A 7,138-nucleotide genomic window follows, 5' to 3' on the forward strand; every position below is an offset into this window, starting at 1 on the left:
CTGTCCTTAGCCTTACAGAAACTTTGCAATTTTATAAGGTCCCATTCATCTGTTCTAATCTTAGAGTATAGGTCATTGATGATCTGTTCAGGAAGTTGTCCCCTGTGCCTATGTGGTCTAAGATTTCCCCCACTTTCTCTTCTCATAGTTTCAGTGTACCTGATTTTATGTGGAGATCTTTGATGCACTTGCACTTGACCTTTGTAAAAGAGTATAAGAAAAAATCAGTTTGCATTCTTCTGCTTGCTGACTGCCAGTTGAACCAACACCATTTGTTGGAGAGGCTGTCCTTTTTTTATTGAATGTTTTTAGCTACTTTGTCAAAAATCAAGTGTACATATCTGTGAGGATTTATTTCTGGGCTTTTTCTTCTGTCCCATTGATCTACCTGCCTATCTCTGTACCAATACCATGTGATTTTTAGCACAATTGATTTGTAATATAGCTGCTGAGTATAGATTTGGCCAGTCTAGGGTTTTTTTATTTTTTTTTATTCCAGATGAATTTTCAAATTGCTCTTTCCAACTCTATGAAGAATTGAGTTGAAATTTTGATGGAGATTACATTGAATCTGTACATTGCTTTTGGTAAGATGGCTAATTTTACAATATTGATTCTTTATATCTATGAGCATGGGAGATCTTTCCATCTTTTGAGATCTTAAATTTCCTTCTGCAGAGGTTTGAAGTTCTTGCCATACAGATCTCTCACTTGTTAAGTTAGGGTCACACCAAGGGTATTTCATATTGTTTCTGACTATTTTAAAGGGTATGTTTATCATTTGAACAGAGGAAGGCTGCTGATTTGAGTTAATTTTATATCCAGCAACTTTGCTATAGTTGTTTATCAGTTGTAAAACTTCTCTGGTGGAATTTTTTGGGTAACTTAAGTAAACTATCATGTCATTGGCAAATAGTAATACTTTGACTTCTTCCTTTCTGATTTATATCCATTTGACTATCTTTTGTTGTCAAATTACTCTGTCCTGGATTTCCAATACTATATTGAATACGTAAGGAAAGAGTGGGGAGCCTTGTCTAGTCCCTGGTTTTAGTGGGATTGCTTCAAGTTTCTCACTGAATAGTTTGAGTTTGGCTACTGGTTTGCTGAATATTGATTTTTACTATATTTAGGTATGGGTCTTTATAATTCTCCTTTTCCCAAGACTTTTAACATGAATGGGACATTGAATTTTGTCAAATGCGTTCTCAATATCTAGTGAGAGGATCTGAGTTCCCCCCCCCCGAGGTTGTTTATATGATGGATTACATTGACAGATTTCTGTATATTGAATCATCCCTGCATCCCATGGATGTAGCCTACTTGATCATGGTGAATGTTTTGATGTGTCCTTAGTTTCAGTTTGCAAGAATTTTATTGAGTATTTTTGCATCAATATTCATGAGGAAGATTGGTTTGAAGTTCTCTTTCCTTGTAGGATCTTTGTTTCATTTAGGAATGAGAGTAAGTGTGGCTTCAAAGAAATAGTTGGGTAGTATACCCATTGTCATTATTTTGTGTAATAGTTTGGAGTATTGGTATTTGGTCTTCTCTGAAGGTCTGACAGAATTCTGCACTGAACCCATCTGATCCTGGGCTTCTTTTGTTTGGGAGACTTTTGATGACTGCTTCTATTTCTTTAGGAATTATGAGGATGTTTACATGGTTTATCTGATCCTGATTTAACTTTGGTATATGGTATCTGTCTAGAAATTTGTCTATTTTCTCCAGATTTTCTAGATTTGTTGAGTTTAGGCTTTTGTAGTATGATCTGATGATTTCTTTAATTTTCTCAGTTTCTGTTGTTATACCTCTCCTTTCAGTTCTCATGTTGTTTATTTGGATACTGTCTCTTTGCCCTCTAGTTAGTCTGGCAAAGGGTGTGTTGATCTTGTTGATTTTGTCAAAGAACCAGCTCCTGGTTTTGTTGATTCTTTGTACGGTTCTACTTGGTTAATTTCTGCTCTGAGTGTGATTATTTCCTGCCATCTACTCCTCTTGGGTGTATCTGCATTTTTTTGTTTTGGAGCTTTCAGCTGTGTTGTCAAGCTGCTAGTGTATGTTTTCTCCAATTCTTTTTGAAGGCACTCAGAGCTATGAGTTTCCTGTTAGTAATGCTTCCACTGAATACCAGATATTTGTATTTCTTAATTGACCATGTTATCTTTGTTCAGTTTCCATGTGTGTGTGTGGAATTTTTGTTGTCTTTGTTGTTATTAGAGACCAGCCTTTGTCTATGGTGATCTAATCGGATGCATGGGAGTATTTCATTGCTTTTTTATCCCTTGAGGCTTATTTTGTTACTGACTTTATTGTCAATTTTGAAGAAGGTGCAGCCATGAGGTTCTGAAAAGAAAGTATATGCTTTTGTTTTAGGATGAAATATTCTGTAGATGTCTGTTAATTTCAATTGGTTCATAGCTTCTGTTAATTTCCCTGTGTCTTTGTTCAGTTTATGTGCCCATGATTTGTCAACTGATGAAAGTATAGTGCTGAAGTCTCCTACTATTGTTGTGTTTTGTTCAATATATGTTTTGAGTTTTAGTAGGGTTGCTTTTATGACTATGGATGCACTTGTATTTGGAGCATAGATGATCAGGATCGAGAGTTTGTCTTGATAGATTTTTTTCCTGTAATCAGTAAAATGTGTCCTTCCTTATCTTTTCTGATAACTTTTGGTTTAAAAACTAGTTTATCAATATATAGAATGGCTACTCCAGCTTTTTTTCTTGGGACCATTTGCTTGGAAGGTATTTTTCCAGACTTTTACTCTGAGGTAGTATCTGTTTTTGTCTCTGAGATGAGTTTCCTGTATGCAACAAAATGGTGGATCCTGTTTAGTTTACTTATCCAGTCTGATAGTCTATATCTCTTTATTGGGGAATTGAGTCCATTGATATGAACAGATAATAAGGAATAGTGATTGATGTTTCATGTTATTTTTGTTGTTAGAGCTAGACTTATGTGTGTGACTTTCTTTTCTTCTTCTTCTTCTTCTTCTTCTTCTTCTTCTTCTTCTTCTTCTTCTTCTTCTTCTTCTTCTTCTTTTGGGTGTAATTATTTTCTTTCTTTTCCTAGGGTGTAGTTTCCTTCCTTGTGTTGGATTTTCCATCTATTTTCTTTTGTAGATCTGGCTTTCTGGTCATGCATTGTGAAAATTTGTTGTTGTCCTGGAATACCTTGGTCTATTCATCTATGGTAATTGAGAGTTTTGCTAGACATAGTAACCTGGGCTGGCTTTTGTGTCCTCTTAGGGTCCGTATGATATTTGTCCAGGATTTTCTAGCTTCCATAGTCTCTGTTTAGAAATGTGGTGTGATTCTGATTGGTCTGCCTTTATAAGTTACATGTCCTTTTTCCCTTACTGATTTTATTATTCTTTCTCTGTTTTGAACATTTGGTGTTTTGACAATTATGTGCTGAGAAGAATTTCTTTTCTGGTCCAATCTATTTGGAGTTCTTGAGGCTTCCTATTTGTTCATGGTCATCTTGTTCTTAAGGGTACGGAAGTTTTTTTTTATGGTTTTGCTGAAAATATTTACTGTGTCTTTTTGTTGATATCCGTTGCTCTCTTCTACACTTATTATTCTTAGGTTTGTTCTTCTTTTTGTGTCGTGGATATCCTGGACATTTGGGTTAGGAGATTTTTGGTTTGCATCTTCTCTGTTTTGTCTATGCTTTCTATGATGTCTTTAGCAGCTGAGACCCTCTCTTCTTTCTCTTGTAGTCAGTTGGTGATGCTTGTATCTATGATTCCTGATTTATTAGTTTCTATATCTCCAGGTTTGTCTCTTTTTGTGATTTCTTTATTGTTTCTATTTTCATTTTCAATTCCTTCACCTGTTTGGTTGTGTTTTCCTCTAGTCCTTTGAGTGATTTCTCCTGGTTCTCCTGCAATTGTTTACAGGAGTTATTCATGTACTTCTTGTTGATCCCCATCATCATCAAGAAGTATGATTTCAAGTCTAAATCTTGTTTGTCTGGAGTGTTGGGAAATACACTACTTTCTGTGCTTGGAGAAGTGGGTTCTGATGTTGCCAGGATGTCTTGGTTTCCCTTGTTTGGGTTTTTGTGCTTTCCTCTTAACATCTTGTTTTCAGCGATTGTAGGTAACCTTTTTTGTTTCTGATTGGTGATTGTCTGTCTGTTTATGGGTGAAGGCTCATGGTCTCAGGAGGGAGAATACTCCTGGGTGATTGGTTCTTTGTTGGCAGGCAGGGAGTTCTTCGGGCAGTGACTCAGTTCTGTCTTTGTGGGCTCAGGTGTGAGAAATCTTGAGAAGCTGTTCCTGGAGCTCAGCCCCCTGACAGGTCCTGAGTCCTAATGGCAGAGACCTGGCTCTTTTTCTACACCAAAATGACCTTTTTTTCTGGAGAGCAACAAGCTCCCTGAAATCCCAGAGTTCTCTTGCAGGATAGCCTGTGCATCTGTACCTCAGACCCAACCTTGGTGTAGATGGAAAAGCACCTGAACACTGATCTGGGAACTCATCCCTCTGTGGGCAAATCCAGAGTCCTGGTGGTGGAAACCCAGCTATCACTGTGGGCTGGAAGGTACCCTTTTCCAGAGAGCACCATACATCCTATGATCTGAGGACAGCCAGTGTGACCTCCCTGGTCCTCTGCCTCAGGCTCACACTTGGTTCAAAATGTTCCTGTGCAGCTGATCTGGGAACTCAGTCTCCTGAGGGCAGAACCTGAATTCTGGTGGTGGGGATCCAACTCTCACTGTCCCTGTCACCTTTTTCATTTCTTCTCTTATTTTTATTCATACATATGCTGCTTTGTCCATATACATCTGTGTACTACTTCTACAAAGTACCAATAGGAAACAGAAGAGCATATTAGATATGCTGAGACTAGTATTACTAATAGTTATGAGCTTCTATATGTGTGTTAAAATTTGTTATTCCTGTGGAATATGAGCCAGCACTTAGTTCTTAATAGCTAAGTCATTTGTTCAGTCTTGCTTAACACAACTTTAAGAATGCAGTCACAAAGTACTATTCTTTGTATCTCTATGGCATAATTATATAATATGTTGCTATTATTATTATTATTATTATTATTTCTGAACTTAATAGATATTTTTATGACAATTAAGAAAGAAGTAAAAAAAGTATCTGTTCATTTTTATCTGTCCTCTAAAGCTTTTCATACATATAGACATGTTTCTGAAAAATATATATTTATTTTTCTCAAGATATCATTTTCTATTTTTAAGGCACAGAGAACAGAATTTTTTTCCAAAAACAAGTGTTTTTTTCTCTTTAGTAAAGTAAATTATAATAAAATATATAATTTAAAGTTTTCTTAGAGTCCCATTTTATTTGTCTGATAAACTTTCATTTCATCCACTAGAGAAAGATAAAGAGAAGCACACACACACATACACACACACACACACACACACACACACACACACACACACACACACAGCACTTATACAACAGAACATCAGAAACCATAATATACAAACAAAATTCTAGTATGACAAAAATTCCCCATACAAATCAATACGACGTAATAGTCTACAGAGATACATTTGACTTCACTTTGTGATATCCATCTACTACTAGGCATGGGGTCTGTGTTTAAGTGTAGTTAATATTTCTAATGAGAGTTCATTGGAGAAAACTAGGATTTCTTTTTCCAACATATATCATTTCAAGACAGACAGCTTCTTGGTTCAAGATGAGAGCTCAAGCCCACTTCTTCCACTGAGTATTGGCCACAATCTGCTTGTACTTGTGCATACCCTGGGCATGTTGTCACAGTTTCTGTGAGTTCACATGTTTTTCAGTTCTGTTGTGTATGAAATACAATGATTGCTTGACGTCATCCACCCATTCTGGCTTTTGCAATCTTCCTAATCTTCCACACAGCATCTGGAAACCTGAGAACCTGAGATTTGTACGGTTTTAGGTTCACATCTGCTCTGCCACAGGGCAGGACAAATTGGGGAGGCAGACCATGGTTGCTACAAGGAAGCACCAAGGGACAACTATAGGAGTGGGAAAGTGCAATCTAAGTTTTGAAAAAGCCATAGATAGTTCTGTGGTCCCTGGGCCTGGAATGAAACTGGAGTCATGGGCTTCCCAGACTCTTGGAAATCCAGGAATGATAGAGTTTTAGGAGAGCTGAGAACTGAGTTGCGGACATGTACACAGCCATGGGAAAAAAGGAGCTCCAGGTTGTTCCAGCAGGGATTGTCCTTGGCTTGGTGACAGCTGTGGCTGGGAGCTCAGAGAGGCATTCTTCAGAAGATTATGTTGTGGCTGGGTAGGTAAAGGCTTTCTTCATGGCTTCCTATGGAGCAGATATGCAGTGCTTGGAAAACAAACTGTTGGAGCTCAGTGGAAGTCCTTAATGTAGATAGGAACTTAAATATTAAACAGAATGGGGCTTTCTGAACTCTCAGATAAACAAACCCAGGTTGACTTAATGATGCCACAGAGGCATGGACTCACAAAACACTAGCCACACCCCAATTTCAGCCTTCACAGGAGGAGGTGATGTAGACTCTAGCCAGACCATCATTCCCTGAGTCCTTCTCCTGCACACATAAGCCCTAGACAGAAGAGGACTGGACCGCCTAAAAGTATGTAAACACGCTCTGTCTAATCCCAGAGGCAAACCAATGGGAATCGGGTGGTTAGACTCTGGTCTGTTTAATAAGACAGGACAATGGGAGAGGGGCAAAAAGTAAATCACATTTGTTGAAATAATTTTCTCCATTTGAGTTCCTCCAAGTGAGCTTGGGAGAAGAGCTCTGTTTATGTGCCTTTCACTGGCAGGGCATTGTTTCTGAGAGTTAAGGCACCCCACTTAATCTCAGCATGGTGCTGAGCATTGTTTTTACAAGTTTGCAAGCTAGGACTTAATCTGGCGCCCCGCTGGGATTTGTCTCCCACGCTTCCCAGCTAGAATTCCTGTGTGCCAGCCACAAAGCTTCAGAAACTGCACTCTCTCAGACAGGCTGTGTGGAACTGAGCAAGCAATTTCTCACAGCTTCCCAGCCTGATCATGTTGAAAAGAGAAATCCCAGGTTCTCTGAAGAGTTTATTGTCATGGAGAAATGTGGATGCATAAAACATTTGTAGGGTCCATCTAAGGTTAAATACCTTTTGCAGGAAGGG

Source organism: Micromys minutus (genome assembly GCF_963924665.1).
Source record: "Micromys minutus genome assembly, chromosome: X".
Classification (NCBI taxonomy): domain Eukaryota; kingdom Metazoa; phylum Chordata; class Mammalia; order Rodentia; family Muridae; genus Micromys; species Micromys minutus.